Consider the following 23,694-nt stretch of genomic DNA (forward strand, 5'->3'; position numbering starts at 1 on the left):
CTCTGACCAGCCCACTCTAGGTGACATAGTGATCTCCCGAGTTCCTGCCAACCTCAGGCATTCTGGGGTACTGGGATAGTTTCTAGAAGAGTTCTTTGATCCCTAATGAGTAGTGAACTTCATTATATGTACGTAGATAGATAGATAAATAACTTAGTATTAAAGATGTTTAAGTTACATAAGTTTTTGTATTTCACTGACAATGATCTTGACTATTAAAGCTTAGGTAATTTATTGATTAGATCAGTAATAATGTTATAATAACTATAGTTATCATTATGCTTTAATTTTTGCTCCAATCTTAAATGCTCTGGATGAGATTCTTCTTGTATGCCTTTGTATAATATGAGGTTCCTTCCTTCTGGAGATGCTTTTTTACCCCTACTACTGCACATGTTATGTCAAGAACTAGCCTGAAATAGCCCAGAAAAATATGTTTTTATGGCCAAAGTAAGGAGACATTAATTATTCCTAAACATCTGCCACAAAAAGCCCCTCAACAACAATGATGAAAACAAACAAAAAGAAATAAAAACCAACCAACCAAACAAAACCATCACCCCCCCCAAAAAAAAAAAAAACCAACAACAAACAACAGTTAATTTATACAAAAAACAGTTAATTTAATTACCGTATAACTCAAAAAGAAGACTCATTAGTACTAACTTGGAAATGTAAGGAAACATTTTTGGAGGTGCATTCTGAAGCAACATAGTTTTCTTCTTAAAAAATCTGAAAAAAAACCCCTCATATGTAATTTTTACCACAATGTAGCATAGGAGGTGCATTTTCTTGTAAATAAGAAATATCTCTTGAGACATTTTTCTTGTCAAAAAAAGAACTATAAATCCCTTCTGCAAGTAGGGGAAAAGAGAATTTTAATTACCCTAAGCTGTGTGACAGTTTGCATTTGATAGCTTGACTTTTAATTTCAGTGGTTACTCACAGAGCACATTGCATTTGCTCAGCCATATGACATCTTATTTCTATTACAAAGATAAAGATACATTTTCTTTTACAAGGCCAAATTTCTGAGGAGCAGAACTGATAAAATTTGCTTGGCATCAAGCACAAGAAACTATCATGCTGGGCTAACCAGTATTATGAGAATTCATGTTTGTAGTGTAGTTGATAAACTTTGTAGTGCAGTGACTGAAGTTGTTCACAGCCTACTTACAGATTTCCTATTTAGTACTTTTAAAGAAAGATGAGTATAATATAAAATTCCTAAAACTTTTTTAGATTGTGTTCTTTGTATTTTACAGACTTTTCATAATTATGAAGAATTTCTAGTCTTCATATGTATTTTAGAATTGTATCATTATTAAAAACGATAATGATAACGATTATTAAAAACGGTAACTTCGAATGTTGTTCTTTGCCAAAGCTTTTGCACAAATATATTTGTCCTTAATAAATATTAATATCAGTTTTGCAGTTTTTCCAGTGTCAGAACAGTACATGGGGAGTCAAAATGTATAATTCAAGAAACTACATGTCAAGTCCTCTTGACCTTGCCTTTTTTTTTTGGCCTCATGCATATGGGCTACTTTTTGTGGAAGAAAGACTCCCAGGCCATTTTCTGTAAAGCTTCTTTCCAGTCAGCAGGCCTTACAGTCTGTCTCGGTGCCTTGCATTATTCTTGTCCACTCATGGGACTTATTATTTCCCTTGTTGCTCTTTTTAAGAGTCCCATCAGCCCGTTTCTACAGCTAGTCAAGGTCACTCTGAATGGCAACACAGCCATCTGGTGGTACCATTCCTTCCAGTTTTGCATCATCTGCAAAATTCCTGAGAGTGCACTCTGTCCTATCATCTGGTCATTAATAAAGATGTTAAAAAGTACTGGGCCCCGCAGCAGCCCTTGCAGTACATTGCTGGCATCTGGGATTCAGATGGATTTTGTGATGCTGATAATGAGCCCCCAAGCCAAGGGGCTCATTTCACTTTTCAATCCACCTTCAAGTCCTAATTACTTAAGTCCAAGTCACTCTGCTGTGTCAAAATAGCTTTTACTACCCTATCACTGTGTTAGTACTTACAATTAACAGTAAGACTAATATAGTAGATCTTTCTGTAAAAGGTTGTTTTTCCATAACTGTAAACATATTTTCTTGCACCAAATCACTGAAACTATGCTGTTTAAGGTAGATGATATTATGGCTAGAGAATTATAAGATTTTCCCCATAGTCAAATAGAATCCATAGCCAGAACTCATACTAAAAAGATGTGAAAATAGTATGAAGTGTGTAAAATCATACCTTTTTATATAATTGCTGAAATTTACTACTGTTGTTTGAATAGTGGAGAAGGCTACCATACCCATTTCTTGAAAATATGACTGATCCTCCTAGGTACATAAGAATAAAGTCACAAAAAGGATCATTGCAGAGCTTCAACCTTATAATCAAGACATTCTTAATATGTTGAAAAAACTTCAGATACAAGCTAATATTTTTATTGTTCTGGGAAACAGTTTTTTGCTTGTTTACCTGACTGCTTTTTCCTTGATGAAGAATGCAATTTGTGGCCCACTGAGTTATTTCAGAATGGCATTTGAACGCTTGTTAGGAAGCATTGAATATGCTACAGCTACAAAAAATAACACTTGAACATGAAATAAAAAATACAGAGAGAGCTCAATATGAACAGCCACATACAAGTTTTATAAAAGCAAAATATCTTTCTGAAGGAAACGAGAAAGATTTAGTTTCTCCCACACCTACCCTTTAGAAAGAATAGCAGAGAACAGAGCTGTTTCAAAAACTCATAGCTGGAAGCTTCTTCCACATAAACAGTCAAGATCCCTCTTATAGGAGTAATGCTAAAAGGGGTATCAGTAACATTTCATGGTCTGAAAGTCACTGGTACAAAACTGGACCAGAAAAGTCCATTTCCACAAGCAGAAAACAGAGCAACAGGAATGCACTTCTGTCTTGTATGGTGACCTGACTGGGAAATGCTGAAATGTGAACCAGAAGGACCCAATTGCATGAGGCTGCAAACCAGTCAGCTCTGAAATATTACTTGATAACTCACAATTCAACTGCAAAAATAGAAGAATATCTGGAGTTAAAGTTCTACCTAGTCCAGCTGTAAGAACACTGTTCATTTTACTCAGCTTATAGTCAAAAGGCAGACATTACATATAAATTTAGAACAGGTAAATGGATTGATTCAAAGTTAGAAATTCTTTTGTTGATGGCCCTGGTCTTACCCTGTTGTTATTTTCTATTTGCCAGCACAAAGAGATCGACACTAATGGAAGTAGTGTTCATCATTATCTGGTGGGCAATAGCTCAGTTTTGTGATGAGCAGAAATGAAATACTAAATTCTCTTGTCCATCATTATTTCAAATCTCTACAAAAGCATTTAAATTGTTAATTATGCTAAAAAGATATTTCAGTATTTAGAACTTTTTCTGTATTCATATTCCTGTACTTGACGATAAAGACTTCTTGTATAACCCAATGATCTACTCCCACTGGCTTCAGAAAAGCAGATAAGCTTATTCATGTCAAAACATTTAATTATAAATCTGATCATGTTGCTTTAGTACATCTTCTGAGAAGGAAGAAAAAAAATTCTTTAATTTTATCTTGAAAAGAAAAGCCTTAAACATAAAATAGGAAATAGACATGTAATTTAGGAAGAAAGTAACTTGGCAGTTCAAGGTAATTAATGAGCTCCTTATACACTCTAATGATGAAAATGACTACAGTACCCAGAAAAAAAATAACTCTAATATGTGATAAAATTATGACAGATAATGAAAAGTTGCTTCTAAAACATATGCAATTAGTAATTGTGGTTTCACTTCTGTTCATGGCTTTGCACTTCCCGACAGTTAACAAAATAATAATGTAAAATAAATATGAATAGTAGAGTTGGCTAAAGAATAGTGTTCTTTTTGTTCAGTAAAATATTATTTTCCCCCATATTTTTTGCATTTGCATGCAGATGGATGAACAGAAAACCAAATGAAATAAAATGGAGTTTTCACTGAGAATTTATTGACTTTACATGAAAGGCAGATAAGGGTTTTTTTTCTCAAGGTAGTTGAAATGAATAATTGGGGGATTAAATCTGGTGTGGAAGGTCCTCTAGGGAGGATAGGGGAAAATTGCAAAATTATGAAATGGTCTAAATTTCACAGAGATTTGTTGTGATTTTTGCACTTCTGTGAGTTCTAGGTAGGACTGTAGAAGTAAATTACAGTGAAATAAGTACTACCAGCAAATGTAAGGAAAAGGTACACTGCATATTTCAGCTATACAGTCATGCTCTGCGCTGGGATTTGGGGGTAATTTAAAAAAATGCTGAGGGATAGGGGCAAACCTGTGATGACAAAAAAAGTATTAGACTATTAGACTATGCATAAAAAAAAAAAGGGTGCCCTAAGAGGGATATTTTCAAGAGCTGGAGCTAGTTAGAAATTCTATGTGTGCTGAAAGAAGAGTTGGAAAAACAATTACTAAGGAAATTTTTAAATTGTAAGTCCAAGATAAGCATGAAATATTCTTCAGCAAGAATTCATTAATGGTCAGTTCATATGTACTGTGCATCATAATGTTTTCTGTCCTCAGTGAAGAAATTGCTTTGCTGGCATCAGCCTTCTGGTTCCATTTGCACACTGCCTGCATTCCTGTAGTATGCGTTTGGATTACATAAAGATCACAGTTATCTGCTAAGCTAAATGAGTGATGCAAATGAGGCACCAGTTTAGGTTGAGGCACCTTCCAGTTATACTGTGGAAAAAATAGCTGCAAACAGATCACTATAAAAGTACCTAGTAATGAAAAAAAGGATACTTCAGGAGTGTTGAAAGTTAACACACTAACTATAAAATTCCTGTCATATGAGGTCTTCCAGAGACCCTAATATAGAGCTCAGGAAAAAATTGTCTACTCTGAAAACTATTAGATCTCAAAACCAGGAAAGAATGTCTGTCTGCTTAAGAAAGGATTGTCTGAACTTTGCTTTGGATAGGAAATGCTGATCCACTGTTTTGTTAAGAAAAAAATTAAGCTTGCTCTAGAGGCAGCTAAAGGACATTTAACACAGACAAAGAAAACCATTAAAAATGAATACTGATCTTCAGTTCTTACTTGAAGGAAAGCTGACACAAGTGCGGGCATTCCAAATAATTGTGAACAACCTCATCACTATATGACTTTAAAGTTTATAATGGCTTTTGGTAAAATACCATGGCTCCAAACCACACAAGAGAAGCAAAAATCCTCATCTACCATTGTACTAGGCATTAGGAAATTTGTAACTGCATGCTTTGGAAGGAATTTAAGTTGGTTTGTTTGAACAGAGAAGTTGAGAGCAAGAAACATTTTAGAAATGAGTGAGAATTTGAAGATGGTAAAGAAAAAGTGGCAACGATGAAAACAATGAAGAGGCATACAACTGTAAAGACAATAGTAACTCAAGAGATGAAAATCAACGGCAGGAAAATTTTTTATGTATCAATGACAGAAAAGTATAAAGAGGGGTCTTTTGTGCACAATATTTAGAGGATATTTTTGTCTTAGGTTTTCTACTTTGTTTGATACAATAGTTGCTTTCTAAATCACTGTAACATTCTGTCATACACGTCGTGTGGGCAATGGACTCTGCTGTAACTGTGCATTATGAGAACACTGCCACCTTCTGTTTGCCTTCACCCAGCCACCACCTAACATCATTCGCCAGCTACAAAAATAAAAAACAAAACTAAAAACCAAAACCAAAACAAAATCCCAGAAAATAAGCATTCCCTATTCACAGTCTTATAGTGTGGATCCCTTTCACTATATGCCATAGGATAAACTTGAGTTAGACGTCAGGTAGTATATTTTGTTTTACATTTCTGTAGGAATGAGGTGTAAAGCCATGAGGCATGTGTCAAGGGGATTACCATGAGAAAAGAATTAATGTGTGTGTGCTAGCCTGCTGATGGAAGAGACAGGTTGTCTTATATCAGCCTCAGGGGGGTCGAAGAGGGAGTGATGCCAACATGTCACACCCTTACACAAGACCCACAGCTTTTGTAAACAAAACTCTCTATATCTCTTATTCATATGCAAAGTCTCTTCCTCCCTTACCATTATGACAGAAATCTGGTATTTGAAATCCTCCATGGCAGAGGATAAGGATGCAACACCATTTCACACACAAATCCACACACTGGCTCCTCTCTTCTCCTCAAAGCAGGGATGACTCTTTGATAAGATTTGAGTCTCTAACTGTGTCAGATGACACCCAGGTGAAATGAGGTTTAATTGATTGCAAAGTTAAGATTAATGAATTACCAATTGATCTTTTTTTTTTTTTGGATGTCTATTTAGCACTAATGCAGTCAGTGCATTTATCAATGGTAATTTCCAAATTTGTATTTTCTTTGCTTCAATAAATCCCAAGAGCATTGTGATTGTGAAAGTTTTTATTGAATGCAACCAGTCTGATGATGTCAAACTATTACAATTAGAAATGAAGTACAGACAACTTCATGCTGAAACAAGAATTTACTGGAAATAACAGATAAGAAAACAAAGAATAACAACAACAATATTAATATCAAAATGACTAAGACAAAGAAACTATTTGCATGGAAAACTTGCAGCAAACACTGACTGTTACAGATGGATGATGAGATGATTTTCTCTTGCAATTAAGGGATAACTATTGTGAGAATATTAGGAAAAGCTTTAGTGGTGTATAGTTATTCTATTGTGGCTTAGATGTCCTCTGTTCTCCCCATAGTTGCCTTTTCCTCCCCTGTATTGTGACCATCAGACAGCCAGGGTTGTCTAGGACAGGTACAAAGAAGGATGCACATGTGTCCCTTACCTGGGGCAGGTGGGAATGGAAAAGCTTGGTGCTTAGGGGGTGTGGGATGGCAACACCTGACCTCCAACGAAGTTACAAGAAAGCAGTCTCCACCGATAAATAGCAAAGAAGAACTGACTGACAGACTTTGGGAGGGGCCAGGACTGGCTGATGCAACCCCCAGGGGTATAAAAGGCTGAGCATCCATCTTGAAGATGACTTGGTTATGTAGTATCCACAAAAGCAGTTTCTAGCACTGTGGATTTTTCCTTATATAGTCCTTTTGTTGTATTTTTGTCAAGGTTTAATAAACCTTTTTAAATTTTCAAAGTGAGCAGTTGTTTCTCACACTGACCATCTCATCAGGGCCCAAAGAGAACCCACACCCCTCCTGTCAGAAGCCTGGGTCCCTTTTCCCCTACCCTTGGCAATGACATGAGATGATACCAAGGCATATTAGGGTCTGGCCATGTTTTCTACCAGCTATTGCGAAAAATTTGCCCTGTCCTTGCCTTAAACCAAAACGATAACATAAAGAAAGGGAAGTAACTTAAATTTGTCAGCATAATAAATAGAACAAAATCAATATAACAGTAACAACTTTCCCTCTAGTCTATCTTGGTTATGCGATATGAATGGTTAAAGAGGGATTTTTTTTAGGCATTAAACCCCATCTTCACTCAGTGGCCATGAATTATGAACTGATTGCAACTGAAATTTGAGATAGCTGGTATGTCTTGTTTTAGTCTATTTCTGTCATGGGAATGGCTTAGAGATGGGTAATTTAATGTAAAAGATTTTAGGACATATTTTTGTTACAGGACAAGATGAAAGACTAATGGCTCAGATGTCAGTTCTTTGTTGTTTGAAGGCAATATTAAGATAATACTGCCTTAAAAAGTTTAGTCCAGTTCCCATCAACAGAACTTCTGTGTGACCTAACTCGTTTTGTAAATTTCTCAAAAGGCAAATAAAACCTTTGTTCACCTTTCTTCTTTATAGCCTAATGAAAAAGGTATCATAGTGAACTGCTGCATTAAATAATCTAATGGGGGATTTAGTTGCATAAACACTGGTATCTAACAGCTTGTGAGATGACCAGGTTACTGGAAATATGTACCTTTCTGAAAAAGTAGCTGTCAGGTACTCCCATAGAGTCTGCATTCAGAGAACTGAATATCAGCCCTAAAACTTCATTTGCTTCTACCTTGCAATTTGATGTGCCCAGTTTTTACGTCCTTGATGGATTATATTATTTCAGCTGATGAAACCTTCTAGGTAACTTCACATACTGGTCTATTGCCCCCAGTGACAACTGCCCAGTCTGCCCTCATACTCTCTTTGCTATTTCTCTCTGCTCTTCCTTTTACCTTTTATTGCTTCTGCCTTCCTGCACTACTTCTGTAGGACAAAACTCTTTGAGTATTTTTGTATGGCCAGGAAGGCTAAATTTTACCCAGGCTTCCTGATGAGATGCCAACCTTTATATTCCATGTCCAAAAAAGTGTTACCAGGACCTTAATTTTTTGTCTCTATTATGGGTTTGATAAACTGACATATATTGGCATTTTGATGCCTTTTGTGTCAGTATTATGCTCTTGCTCAGAGCTGTATGATAGACAATCCTCTAGTACCTACTATTGCCTTAAACTATTAACTATAACTTTAGGCCTTGTCTTTTTCTAGTTTATTGAAGATCTATCAGCTTCTTATCTGTGTTGGCTCCAAAATATCTGTCTGCGATGTATCAGTGAAGAATCCTAAGATCTTCCTCTTGATCTCTTTCAAGTTATTTTAATCAACCTCAGTTACTAGGTATTCTATCTTCCTGTTTTCCTGAAAAGGTGATCTTTCTAGATTAGTCATGAACAAGTACTTTTCCTTCTGATGATTGCCGATATATTTTTCTGCAGTTGATATAACAACTTCCAAATTCACACAAACACAAAACTTTTCTCCACTCTTCCACAAAAAAATCCCACACTTTTCTGTGGTTTTTTCTTTCTCCAGCACATATACCTATATATACCACACATTTGCATTGCACTTGATTAGATTTTTGTGTTTCATTCATTGCAATGAAGGAGTCCTACTAGTGCAATACCTCTTAACAACTTTCCTCTTTCTTCATCCATTTTATATATAGGAGAGTCTTTACTGCTTTCTCTTCTTCTTGCCCTTGGTATCCCTTATGCCTCACTTCACTTTCCAGGCTGTGTCCATCTTTAAGGAATTGTTTCCATGACATTAACAAACATTACTTTTTCTCCTTTGTTGCGTCTAGTTTTGGAACATAAGCCTGAATCAAGGTGAGCCTAAAGTGTAGAACCTATTATTCTCTTTCTTCTATGCAGATTATACTCACACTGCTGTCTGGTTATTATTTCCTGATTTAGAGATTATGATAATCCATCAAATTTCTTTGTTTTCTGTACACCCTGTCTTCTAAATGATCTCACATAGTATTTTCATCTTTAAAGCTGTTTTTTGTTGTTGTTTTTAACCCTGGAAGCAGCTCAGCTCAACCAGCCAATCCCTCACTGGCACTGTTGGGTCGGTGAGGGAAAGGAAAAGAAAAAGTTAAGTATTTATATATTGAGCAATAAAGACAATTTTAATTGCAAAATCTGTGCATGAAAGGAGAAAACATCAAGAAATTCATCTTCCCCTTCCCATAGGCAGGCAGATATTTAGTCATCTCCAGGAAAACAGGGCTCTGTCACCTGTACAAGTGACTTGGGAAGACAAACACCATGAATCCGAATGACTCTCCTTCCTCCTTTTTCTCCCAGGTTTACATGCTGAACATGGAACCAAATTGCCTGGGATATCCCTTTGATCAGCTGGGGTCAGCTCTCCTGTGTCCCCTCACAGATTCTTGTGCAACCCCAGCCTCCTCACTGATGGGGTAGGTTGAGAGGAGGAAAAAGACTTGGCTCTGTGCAAAAACTGCCCAGCAGTAGCTAAATCATCCCTGAACTATTATTTTCAGCATGAATTTAAACACAGCCCTGTGTATCAGCCATTGTGAAGAATATTATCTGTGTTCCAGCCAAAACCAGAATATGTATTGAGCACAATTCCTCAAGTATTTAAGGGCAGCTATGGAATAACACTATACCACAGAAACGAGTCAGTTTCTAAACCAACATTTCTGGTGGTAGATAAAACTGTCATGCTGAGTAATTCTTGGAGTGTATGTTCAGTTCTTGTTCTCATATGACTATTTTATGATTTTCATCAATAAAGAAAAATGCCACTGGATTTCTCTCCACGATTTCTTTTTCCCTCACAGACATTTTTATGTTTTTAAAGACAATATTGTAATATTAGTTCTGCATCAAACTGTTTTTACACCATTTGTCACAGTCAAATCACTTAGGAAAGCAGAGGATCTATGAGATTTAAATCAAACAAAATAAAAGAGAAATAGACTTATATGAAAATCCAGAATGAGATCAAAACTCAGTCTTTATGCTGCTTTTATGAACTTCAGAATTGAATCATAAGAACAAAAATGTTAGCAGTAGAAATATGTTTTAAAATGTTAGAGACTCAAATAGCCAAATTTTTATCCTACAAATTCAGATTTTTATCAAACTAAACTGAACAGCATAATGTGCATCCTATTCTGTCAATCACACAAACTTTCCTTTTAGACAAAAGGCACCTTTTTCATTCTATGTACAATAAATATAGAGATTTAGATACATGTGTGTGCATCTGTGCTTTTGTGGGACATTTACTCCTCAAAGCTGCAGTATATATGTATTTTCAGATACATCTGGCTACAGTTTAACCATTAAATATATAATATTTACTTGACATTCCACTTACATGAAGCTGAAAAGTTTTAAGAGCTTTATATTTCTCTTAACTTGGTTAAAGTAGATATATTTTATATAAACAAAATTGATTTTGACAAATATCCTTTAAAAGCTAAGAAAAACCAATGATGACCAACTTTACATACAGAGATATACACAGAGAAATATATATGATGAGGAGAAGTTTGCTTTCAAGAACATGAGAGAACACAATTACTACTAAATAGCTTTTTTAAAGATCAATCAGATCTCATATAAACACTTTCCTCTCTTTATTAATTAATAATCACTATTCATATTGGAAAAAAGAGAGAACTGCATAGGAAAGAAAACTTCCTTATGAAATATACTGTTTTCAATTCTATTTTAAATTTAGAAAGCAATAAAAGACGAAAAATAATTTAACTCTTTGACTGCAATAACTGTGAATTTTCAAGGAAACATGTCAGTTACAGACAAAATATCAGGCTGTTCAAAGTACCATTCTATTCCTTCTGAATAGATCTAGAAAAGAATAAATATGTCCTACATTGAATTTCCTTTCTTATTTTATAGCTTCTTTCTCTTACTGTAATGTTTTGCTCATCTGGGGTATGAGCTTCCTAAATGTCTAACAATGACTGCATTTTTTTTTCTTACTTCCAAATGAATACACTCAAAGAAGCAAAAAGAGAGAGAGAAAAAAAGGCCATAGTCCGAGGGTGTTTTGAGTTTGAAAGACAGATTTATCTGCCCCTGGGCTAAACTAGAAACTGCAATTGTTTTCCAGTTAAAAATATATCAATTTTAAACTTGTATACATTCAGTTCTGCAATTAAAAGGGAATTGTGCACAACATATATAAATGTAGGTCTCTGCAAGGCAGAGTCAGCAATATTAGGTATTTAACCTTAAATTGGTTAAAAATATTTTTTTGCAATTAATCCCAGTGGGGCTTGGTTTCGTTTACGTTGTTTTTTGGGGGTTTTTTTGGGAGGGGAATGGTGGGTGGTTATGTTCATTTGCTTGTTTTTTGCTGATTTCAGGTTTCTGTGTGTTTAACTGTTTGTGTCATTCCACTATGTGATAATGTTCAATTGAAAAGTTCAGTCTTCCTACAACAATATGGAGGAGGAATTCTCCTCTGAGAGGAAGGTTTCTCCCGTGAACTCTCCAGCAAAGCAAATATCTTACACAGCTGATATGTTGACATGTAAATTTGAAAAAGAGGACAAGGGCCATATTTCAACAATTCAGGTAAATGGAATAAGAAGATTTTAAGCATCCCATCTTACCAGACATTTATCAATTAAAAAAACCCAAACATGACTTACTGTCATGTATACCTTTTAAGTATGAACCTCTATCTAAAAGTGAGGTTAGTTTGAATAATTTATGATTCAGAAATCATTATATCCCCAGCAGTTTAACTCCCTGTGAACTAACTATATTACCTATACTAAGTCTTAGCAGGATAGTATTCCTGATTGTCTTCCCAAATGAATTTTTAAGGTAGTGATTTTGAATGACAAGGCAAGATATTCACACTGCCAACTGGTTACTGTTAAGAGAACATTTAGTCCCTGTTCCTTGCAACCATGGCAGGTGTGGGTCCTGCTTCACATCTTACAGCAGATAAATCTCTGTTTACCACACTGGACTCTGCAATTGCCTGGCCTTGCTCCAGTCAATGTCATGAAGTTCCTACAACAGAATCAGGAATGTTTTAACATCATCACATGCACAGAGAAATTAGAAGTTTAAATACAGAATTTATTTTAAAAATATTAAGGACCTAGTAGGAAGTCTTCTGTAAAGTTGCAATATTTATTAACAGGAGAGATGCATCAAAATCATTTCACCCACCATAGTTGCAAAGCTACAAATAGTAGAATTTTTGCTAGAATAATTGTCTAATGTAATGTTTTCATCCATTCTTCCTTTATAGAATATACAAGATGAGAGATGAAGAAAAGCTTCTGACAAATTTTATTAGGAATTTGTGAAATGACTGAGCTCTAAGCATCTTATTGCTTACCTCCACGGCAGCAAAACCTCTTCCTATTGTTATGAAGCCTGAGAAGTATAGATGTTGTCATTTTTGAGGACTGAAATGGAAGAACCTTCTCTTTTCTGATCTGTCGCAAGGTGAAGGAAAATACTTCACAACTAGATAACTAAACATGGCCTAATTTATATTCTTCTAAATAAAAAACAAGTTTCTATAACTCAGAATATGCCTCGGAGTATTTGCAATGCTAAAGTATGTATTAAGATTGTTCACCTTCAGAACAATAAAAAGAAAAAAAAAATTCAGTATATACTTTTTCTTATCTTAAAGTACAAATGTAAATAGGTCAGATAATTGTTACTCCAAAGGTGTGATTTTTTTCTCATTAAATTTGAAGGGAGTTTATAGTAGTCATCTCAATGTAGGTAATAACATAGTACAGCATGCAAAGTTAGGTAAAATTTATCCCCTTCTCCCCTTCCAGAATTTTGATACATCCTCCATCTGTTGTGCCTGAACAGATTCCATTTCCATCTCCTCTTCTGCATTATGCTTTGAGTTTTTTCTTTTTTGTTTGTGAGCATATTGGAAGGTGTCATAATGCACAAAGCTAACTTGGGGATCAAGACTTTCTACCACTAAGGAAATTCTTCTCTGACTGTGAATTCACAGAGATACATTAAAGTCTTTTACAAGATTTTGTACTGTCATTATACAGAAACAGATCTGGAGGTATCTCCCCTAGGCTGGACAAACAATATAGACTCAAAAAGATTACCAACAAATGAGTAAAAGTCACAGCTGCTCTGAGATATATGATGATGATAAAAATTTTATCATGACTGGGAAAAAGTTGACATTAATTTCTTACAATGATATTGGCTCATGATAGTAGCATGTGGAAGAATCACCAGCAAATGATTAAAACTGCAAATGATATAAAATTGAAGTGTTTTGTGGACACAAAAAAGCTTTTGTTTGGGATGTTCAAAGGATGAAAGCCTGAAGGGTGACTTTATTCCCCTTTTTTCATGCAGTTAGTCTTCCTCAAGTTTTGTTTTCTTTGATCCACTATTTGTCTGAAAAGATCTATTTATGTCTAAAACATAAATAAATCTTGAAGAATGTCCAAGGGATTTTATAGACAATTCCTTTCATAAAGAGAATCCAAGCACCTTTCAAGTATTTTGTTTATATTGAAAGCTACATTTTAAAACATAAGTCTCCCATTCTTGCATTTCATATAGATTGATGAATAGTGAAACCTGCACATATACACACACACACACATACACACACACACACACATACATGTATAGCTACTATAATATTGCACATCTTCTTCTATTATTCTCCTCAACTGCTCCTAATGTTCTGCTGTCATCATCAAATAGTGCTAATAAATATAAACAACATTGCTTTGTGGGATTATTAGAAGAGTGATGATTTAAAAAACTTGTGAATATGTGAGCTCAATTTTAGTTAAAATTACGTGTGCTAGATCTAGGTATCAAACCAATGTTTTTTCCCAGAAGATGATGAAAAATGAATATCTAAATCAAAGGCTGGATATATATTTTGTTTAATTTAAGCCTTGTCACTTATTTATTTGCTGTTTTCTCATGCTCTCAAATACTCCCCAGTCTCTTGTCATCCTCCAGTATATGGCTCTTTCTTTTGCAAGTCTGTTGGAGTTGCATCTTTTCCCCCATGATAAAAAGCTTATCTTAGCTGTGCTGATGTTGTATTTCTGAGTCTGTTGGAAGCCTTCTTGGCTCCAAATCCAAGAATTAAACCACAAATAACATGTTGCTGCTAGACCACCAGACTGATACATAAGTATGGATATCCCAAGGTATAGGAACCCAGACAATGCAGATGTTATTTTGAAAAATGAAGGAGATAATTTCACTTGAACATGCCAGTAAAAGCTGAAGTGTATTGGAAAAGTTAAGGGTTTTACCAAGGGTGTAGTTCTGAACATTGTACAACATGTGGCAAGTGGCACTGCTTTGTAAGTTTGGTGCAGTGCTTGTTTTCTTTCATTTCCATTATTGCCATGGGAATATAGTTATTTCCAAAGTCTCATACATCAGTAACTAAATTCAGCAGCTGTGTGAAAGGTTAATTGTAAGGCAAATGGATTTCTAGGTTACTGTCTCAAGGACATGTGATAGGGCAAAGTCTTCACAATCCAACCAGAGAATAATCAATATTGAGCATGCAGACATTCCTACAGAGCTTGTAGAACAGAAATAGAAGTCTAGTTTTAAAATCCTTCCTTATTGAAATATCTACCTCCTGCCCTAGGATTGCAGTACCTGACCTCTTTGGACACAGCAGGTGTACCCATCTACCTTGTGACAATTTTTCAAGATATAGGAAGCAATTCTTACAATATTAGCATACTTTCCATAAGATATAATGTGTACTTAACAACTACTGCCGTGGCTAAGAAAACAAAACTAAGTAGAACTTGATTTCATGTGTCATATAAAAACTTTTGTGAGAATGATTTAATTAGCACAACTATGAGCCCCAAGTATTTTTAGTTTGTGAAAATGGACAGCTATCTTGTTTAGGAATAGGTTTTTATTATTGTACCATGCAAATAAAATGAGTAATTGATGAGCTGTTGATAAAATTGTGTCATGCTTAGAGTAGGGGAAATAGCATTACAGTTTTGCTTGAATTTTAATAGGATAAAGGAATCTGGCCTGAGCTGTTAAAATATATCAGTCCCTATAACTTAGTTAATAAAAAATACTGGGTATTCAAGAGCTAATAAGTTCTGACTGTCAGTATCTATAGTCAAAATTGTTATTCTAGGAATTTCAGTTTACTTTTTGAAAGCAGCTAAAACCTATTAAATCATGTTTTCAGCACTGGAGGTCTTTAAGGATCAAAGTATCTATCAGCATTCTCAGATGTCTGTTGTTCATAATTACACAAAATAATTCAGGTTTTGTTAACACCTACAATATCTACAGGGAGATGAAGAAACAAAGTATTTCTTCATCTGTGTGGGCCTGAAGCTTGATCGGCCTAAAGATTGAGTTCTATCACATATTGAAAAATATACAAAATCATATGAAAAGAAAGGAACAATTCATGTTATTTAACTCACATGTTGAGGATAATCTATCTACCCAGGACAGAGAATTCCATTTTTCTTTCATTACACACTTCACATTCATGGCACAATTCTTCTCTAAAGAATATTTTGCTTATCAAGCTATTGTGTTTTGCACAAAAAATTAAAATATCCTAGAGGCAGAAGAATTCAAATGATTTCTATGTTGGTAATTCTCTAATTTGAAATTAGATATTCAGGAAAAGAAATGTTTCAAACAAGGCATTTTCCTAAAAAATATTGCATAATACAGTCAGGTGAAAATCTTAAATGCTTCATAAAGACATTCATGAATGAACAACAGTGAATAGATAAAAGTCGTAAATAGTAATTTTGTATCCAAAGATTCAAAATAATGTCAATATTGTAAAAGATCCTCTGAAGTAATAACCAGAAGAAGGTAGGTTTTCTATTGTTCCTTGGAACTTTGTTTACAAGAACTACTAACAGGAAGACTGACCAGCTGTCTCTGAAATAGCTCACACCACAGTGTGAAACAGATTTGGGGCTTTCTCATTTGTTTTGCATTCTCTGAGGCTGTCAGCTTGTGTGAGCTTTTTTATTTCATCTTTCTCAGACCATATTTTTGAAATGTGCATTACTTATTTAGAATTTCTTAAAAATGCATGTCACTGAGTTGAAAAACTCCTTCAGGTTCATAGCTGTGAAAAGTCAAACAAGGCAGAAAGTCTAAGCCTAAAGTATCTTCAAAACTTTGGAGAATTCTAGGTAATCCAGGGACATATAGTGATTAATACTTAATTATGTAATAAACATGGGAAAAAAGGCTTTACTTCTGCAGTGAATACTATGTGTGTGATATAAGCAGGTTCTGTGACAGTACTAAGTACATAGAGGAGGAAGACAGAACTGCAGTGAAAATACAGACTTCACTCCTTTTCATTCTTTTTCACCAAGAGAGCAGAGACCAGATTGTATCTGCTTAAAAGGAAGTTAAAGATGTCAGTGCTGAGCTAGGTTATTTAAGCAACCCTTTGGATCTTCTACATCAAATCAATCTTGAACAGAGGATACGTCTCAAACTGCAAACAGTTTTTCTTCCTGCTTCTTTTATACAACCCTGAGATAAATTAAATTTAGGAAAAATTACAGTTATGACACTCTGCAAAACAATTAAGGGCATATGAATAAATTGGTAGATATTTCAAGAACCACAGTGTAATCCAGCAAAGCACTTGGACTTTTAAAATACTCCATGGATGCAGATATTCAGGGGTCTCCTCTACCCTCCAAAGACAGCTCTGCCCCCACATCATGCATCAGGCCTCAAACTGACCCATTTCTGGCACATGAAATTGTACTGGAATAAATGTCCACACCTCTTTGTCTAGGACACAGATTAGAACAGCAGTTGCCTCCTGTGAAAAGGCATAAAACAATCTTCCCTTCATATAACTTGCTGGAAAAGTCCAAATATCTAGCCAAATTTAAGCCATGTTCTCTCAATCAGGCTACTGGCCAAGATAGTAGGACAGTAACAAGAAGGTAATCAAACCACTTGTTAAGGAAGTGAGAAGATTTAGGATTTTGAAAAAGTAATCTAAGGCTCAGTCTTCAGTCAGCTCTGCATAGAACATGTCCTCACAATTCTTTTGGAACTTAAACCCCTTGACTGTCAGAAGTCCTTCCTCCCCTAGAATGGTGAATAAGGGCTAGACACAAGCAAAAAAGCATTTTGTTTGTTCTCTGAACGGTTGCTGGATTTTTCTGCAGCAATTCTCAAAAATTACAGGAAAAGTACATGCACTTTGTCAAGGCTGATCTTACTTCTGTGCTGTCATTAAAAAGCCAGGCGTCAATTTTGCCAGTGAGCTCCCTGGTGTTAAGTGAAAGACTAATACCTACCTTAATGGAAAGACATTTCTAAGAACTGTAGGAATCTTATCCTCAAGCTAAATGGGATACCATCGGTAGTGGTAGGCAGATTTATAAATTATATAAACTCAATTACTTTCTGGATCTTGGATTTTTAAACATATATCTCTTTTTTATCTCTCTGTTGGCATTTTCGCTAATGCAGATATCTCAGTGAACAATAAGCAGCATGTAATAGATCTCCAACTTGTTATTCCATCTTCCTAATATATTCTGCATTTCTTGTCAAAATCTGTGTCAGTACTGTGAAAGGTTTGTTTCCAGAACAAGATAATTCCCTTTTAGCTCTTTGTCGTCATAGTCAACTCTTCCTTCCATTGAAACCTGCATCCCATTTACAATTTATTCCCACTGTTTTCAGTACAGCTCTTCACACATATGGAAGCTAAAGAACCTTTAGAAGAGCAGTGCTGTATGTTAAGTTAAATCATTAGAAACCTAAATCGTTCTAACTCATTCTTGCATACATCTATAGCTTTTTGACTTGTTTACAGTTATGACATAACTAGTTTTGAAAGAAAAATGTAAATTAAGAGTTGCTGCAAAAAGTATCTACCTAGGATGTTCACATAGTTCTAGTTGTTGTCAGAACTGCAATCACAGAAACAAGACAACAAATCCTTTCAAAGAACATCAAATAATTTGCAGTGGGACCTTTTCTGCAAACAAAGCTCTCTGGCTGAGAAAAAAAATCAGTGTTTTCTCAACTCTACATGAATCTAAAAATTAGAAAAACATGTAAATAAATTGCTATTACTGAATGCTAGCCTTGGTAAAGGCTAACTTTCATATCACTTCTGGTAGCCTTTTAATGAAAATGTTATTCTGTTTTTCATGGCAGTCAGTTGGAGAATATCAGTCAGCCCAAACAGATGTTACTGTCTTGTAGGCTCCCTCTTTTGGATAGGCAGATCTCTTGCTGTAGTTGAATCCAGGAAACAGAAGGCAAGAATAAGAACAGGCCATCTGGCTACTTCAGAGTGTAGTGTTACTGAAGACTACTGAAGTATTATTCTAAAACCTCATAACCTGGTAGTGAGCACAGAATAAGAAATATTAGGCCCAGATCCTTCAAAATTAAGGGAATTTAGTTTAGCAGGGGTATTTACATTAAACTTTTTCAACAAGACCTGGTATAACAGGGTGCAGAGTTGCTTCAGTTCAAAGGAAAAGCTGAATAGACTGTTGGAAAATGATTAAAGGAACTGTATTCCCATCTCTAGAATTATGCAAATAACAACAATTTAACTTTTGTTGGGTGCATGAGGTGTATTTAAGGATAAAAATATGTCTTAATCCACAGAGAATTCCGTTTGTAGAAATAAGCATCAAGAAGACATTTTTAGGATACTTCAATTTATCCAAACTGAAGCATAGTTAAACTATAAAATGCACCACATATAGTAAAGAACCTTCAGAGAATTCTACTCAGTTTGAAGACTTCAGTATTTTTCTTCAGAAAGTTTTTAGTTTGTTGGGGTTTTTTTTAAGTAAGATATTTTAAATGTAGGAAACCCTTGCCGAAGAACAGAAATATGTACTTTCTCTGATTAAAAGATCTTTCTTCCTAAAGTGTTCTCTCATGTTTTCTTCATTGACAGGGTTGGATTTTAGTTTGTCAAAAATAATTGGTTTGCATGATGTCTTTTGTGATGTCTGAAATAAAAAGGCAGTAACAAACAATTTGTTTTAAACTCATTATTATAAAAGTATATGAATGTCAGGTTTTATATTTTGAATATAATGCATAGTTCAATGTTTGAAAAAGATGAAAATGAAATGTGAACAATGCCCGCTGAGGCAGAACATAGTGTCTTAATATGCAGTCAGTTAATGTCTTGCTAACCACTTTCTAAGCCTCCAAGATTTCTCATGGTGGAGCTGAGCCACAAGAAAAAAGACAATTTACCCACACCTGGGCCTTATGAGGTTTTATTTGGCACAAAAAGGCTTCTATTGATCGTGAGCACATTGTCTTGTGAGCTCCATACAAAGAGAAAGATCTTATGCGTTTTAATTTAAGGGATCGTAGTTTGAATCTTTCCCCCTGCATTTTCATCTGTTTCTCTGCAGTCTTGTAAATGTCTGCAGACTTGGTAGTTTTGAAAATAAAATAACTATGCATGGGTAAAAGAGACCTTGGCACTTCAGAAAGGATTCCACAATCTTCTGCATAAAAATAATGTATCAGTTAGAAAGACTAAAGAAAATTCCTGTCTGAAAGCCTTTCCTTCCATGGTTTAGCTGCCTAACTGAGTTTTGGTAGTTTTCTTATATTGATTCAAGAGTCATAAGTCAAACTCATGGCTAGAAGCTAAAGAAGAATTTTTAAATTTTATTTTACCATTAACATAAATTCAGAAATAATTACTGGGGTGATATTTATTCTGTTAAAATTTATTCTTTACTTGTGATTGAAAAAACACCAGATCCTGTAAATATAAGAAAACCTATGTTTCAAGAGACACAAGAGCAAAATAATTCAATTTTTTCTCTGGTAGGGAAATCTAATATAAATGTATAACTCTTTGTCAATGTCTTTCTGTAATTATAGCAACAATATGACAATAAACTCAAAGAAACCCACAAGAAATCCTTCTTACATAAACTTAATCTCAATGACAATTATCTCATTCATTTTGCTTACCATTGCTCTTGCAATTATCTTGCTCTTCGATCTCTAACACATTTTCAGAATGAACTAAATTTGAATTATGACAGCCTATTTCACGTGAAAATTAGAGTAAAGGGTCATTGAACCTCATTCTGTGGCATTGCACTCTACACGTTCAGCTTTTTTCTGACCATACATATTTATTCATTCCTTCTAGTGAAGTTGTCCGAGTTCAGTTTAGTTCAAAATCTTCTTAGATACAAATTTATCCTCTCATCCACAAATATTGAATTTTTATTTATCATGGCTACCTAGAAACAGGTAAACAATGACATTTTAAAGCCGCCAAAAGCTTTCAGACTGCTGAATCCACTTCCTGCAGTTCTTACCCTTTGATTGTGCATCTCAATCTTTGCAATTTTTTTTTTAATTTTTTCTTTTTTTTGCAATACTAATTTGCTATAGAACATCTAGGCACAAAGATGTAGTGTCCATAGTCTTGCAACGGCAGGTTGAATTCTATATACAATTGAGAAGCCTGTCTGGGGGTTTTAGAAGAGATTATGAGGTCACATCAGAGGTTGCTTCTGCACATACATTTGGGTTCAAAGGTGCAGCATGCCTTGAGAAATGTGAATATATGTTACTGCATTTTTATAAGTAAAAGTGGTATTATTTTGATTTAGCTATGTGTTTGAACGTTTTCTGGCCCTTTAATTAATCAAAAGGCAGAACAAAGAACTGAAAATACGGACTTTTCATGCACCAAATATGTAGAAGAGGTAAGGAGGAGATGAACCTTACAATAGAAGATTGAAAACTAGGAGAAATAGGAAAACAAATATAATAAAGGATATAGAGGGAAAAATGCTCATCAGACAAGGAATAGGAAAAACACTGCATAACAGGATGATTCAAGATATAATCTGGAAGAGAAATTATGTCAGGTATGGCGTCAAATAACTTGACTTCAGCAAGAAATTGGCACAATATCCCATATTATCCTTACAGCAAAAGTGATGACACATGGACTGGATAAGTGGAAAATGAGATGAGCAGAAAACTGGCAAGACCCTCGTGATCAAATTTGATCATTACTATACTGTGACACTAATAGAAGACTCACTCTTAGCTGGTGCTTCCCCTCAGGATTTAGTACTTGAGCCACCACTGATGAATGTGTATACTAAAAACTTGAATGTTGGCATGGAGAGCACTCTGAGCAGCTTTGCAGACAGTAGCACATACAGGGGAGCAGTCAGTATGCTGGAGGGTAGAGCTGCTATTCAGATGGACTACAACAGGCTGGAGGAAGGACTGACATATATCTCATGAAATTCAGAAATGCCAAATGATAAGTCAAGCATTTGGGTGAGAGTAATCCCATACACCAGTACAAGTTAGAGACTGACTGTTTATAAACATTTTTTCAGATGTGAACTTTGGGGTCCTAGCAGATGAGTAGAAATTTGAGCCACCATTGAATCCTTGTAACAAAGATGGTTATCAATATCTTGGGCTGCATTAATGACATGGCTGCCTATAAAATGGCAGAAATGACTTTTTTCCGTCTATTTACTACTTGTGAGCTTACATCTGGAGTCTGACATCTGACTTTGAACTCCCCTGCACAATATAAAAAAGACACCAATGTATTGGGGTGCATCCAGCAAGAAACTAGCCAATGCTCATGGGACTGGAAAGCCTAAAGTACAGGGAAAGGCTAAGTGGATTGGATTTTGTTCAAACTTAGAAAGAGAAAAGAAAAGGGAGGTATTAATGCTAACACCTAAGAGCAGAACTTGGGAGGTGGTCCCAGAATCTTAGATGTGTGTCAACAACACACAGGATAGTTAGCAACAGACTGTAGTTAACAGTAGAACATATTCTCAGTTGATGCAGGAAGCAAGAGCTATCAAAGATAGTGGAATATGTGGTAGGGTTTCTGAGATAGATGTGGAATTTCCATTACTGGTGATACACAAATTTTGGTAGGGCAAGGCCCTCAACAGCTTGATAGAACTGATTCAGCTTTAAGCAGTGGATTTGTGGTGGGTTAATTTTGTGCAGCAGTGAGATATCTACCCATAAGGAAAAATGAGGCAAAAACACTTATGGGTCTAAATAAAGATGGGGAGATCACTTAGCAATTCTCATTATGTGCAAAATGAACTTGGGAAAATTAATTTATTGCTAATTAAGATAGATTTTTGTGGTGAGAAAAAATAATAAAAATTAAAACACCTTTCCCTGCACCCTCATCCTTGGTTTCAAAGTCTCGTTTCATTCCATTCTCATTGTGTCTTACAGTGGATTCATTTTGGAGCCAGTCCCTTGCAAACTAAATTACTGTCCGATTTTGTGATCCAGTGTTAGTGGCAAGCAAATGGAAAGATGAAATTGAGAGACTTACACACACAGCAGTAACAACCTTATGGTACAGGTAGGTGTATGGAGACATGGACAAGGAGGAGGGAGAATAAAAATGAACAGCTGCTCATCTGCCTTTTTCAGTGTACCTATGAGTAAAACAGTAATCCTCATCATGGTGAAACTACAGGAGATCATTTGTGCATCTATGACTGCATATAAAATGTTTTATGCATATAAAACATAATAAAAAAATTATGGTTTAAAAATAAAACACATACCATGCAATAGTCAGAATTGCAATATCTTAATATTTTCAGATAGCAATGTTGATAATTTGTAAACAAGTCTTCATTAACTTGACAGGATGATTTGCAGGACTGATCAATGCATTGAATAAGTAAATAGATAGGGCTCTATGTTTCATGCTGAATTTGATGCAGAAAAAGTATGTATGTATACACATAAAGATAGTATCCTTAAAGTTATCAGTGACTGTTTGATTTGTTTATCACAATTTTAGTGCATCTGTGCCACAGGAGGCTGTATCAGCACAATGCAAATCTTTTTATAAACAGAAGTATAGTAACAAAGAAAAACCAAAGTATTGGTAAAAAATAGTTTCTTTTTTGAAGTTCCACTATTGTCTCCAATCTTTGTAAAAATAAATGCAATCAATCCAAACTTTATCTCTTTCCAGATTTCACAGAAAGTATGGTTTTCATAAAATAGGTAATAGCAGTCCTCTTCTTTAGCTTAGCTCTAGTCACTACTGTGATTCTCAATTTGATACTGCCCTCCAGGGAAATACCAACACACTTGTCATTTGGGCTAGGAGTGCAGTCATCACTGCAGAGATCCATTTCTCATGCTTGTCACTCAGCTCTTGAAGTGATACACATCCATATATTGTATATCACATACATTCCACACACCATAAACAATCACCTTGCATTTTCGATCTGCACAGAAAAAGATGGCTATTTGCAGAGCTCCACATTAAGATTTAAATTGAAATAATGTCCAGACAACCTAGAAAGTGCTTA

This window comes from Melozone crissalis, unplaced genomic scaffold (genome assembly GCF_028551555.1).
Source record: "Melozone crissalis strain CALT ecotype California unplaced genomic scaffold, PUWL_Pcris_2 ptg000013l_1, whole genome shotgun sequence".
Classification (NCBI taxonomy): domain Eukaryota; kingdom Metazoa; phylum Chordata; class Aves; order Passeriformes; family Passerellidae; genus Melozone; species Melozone crissalis.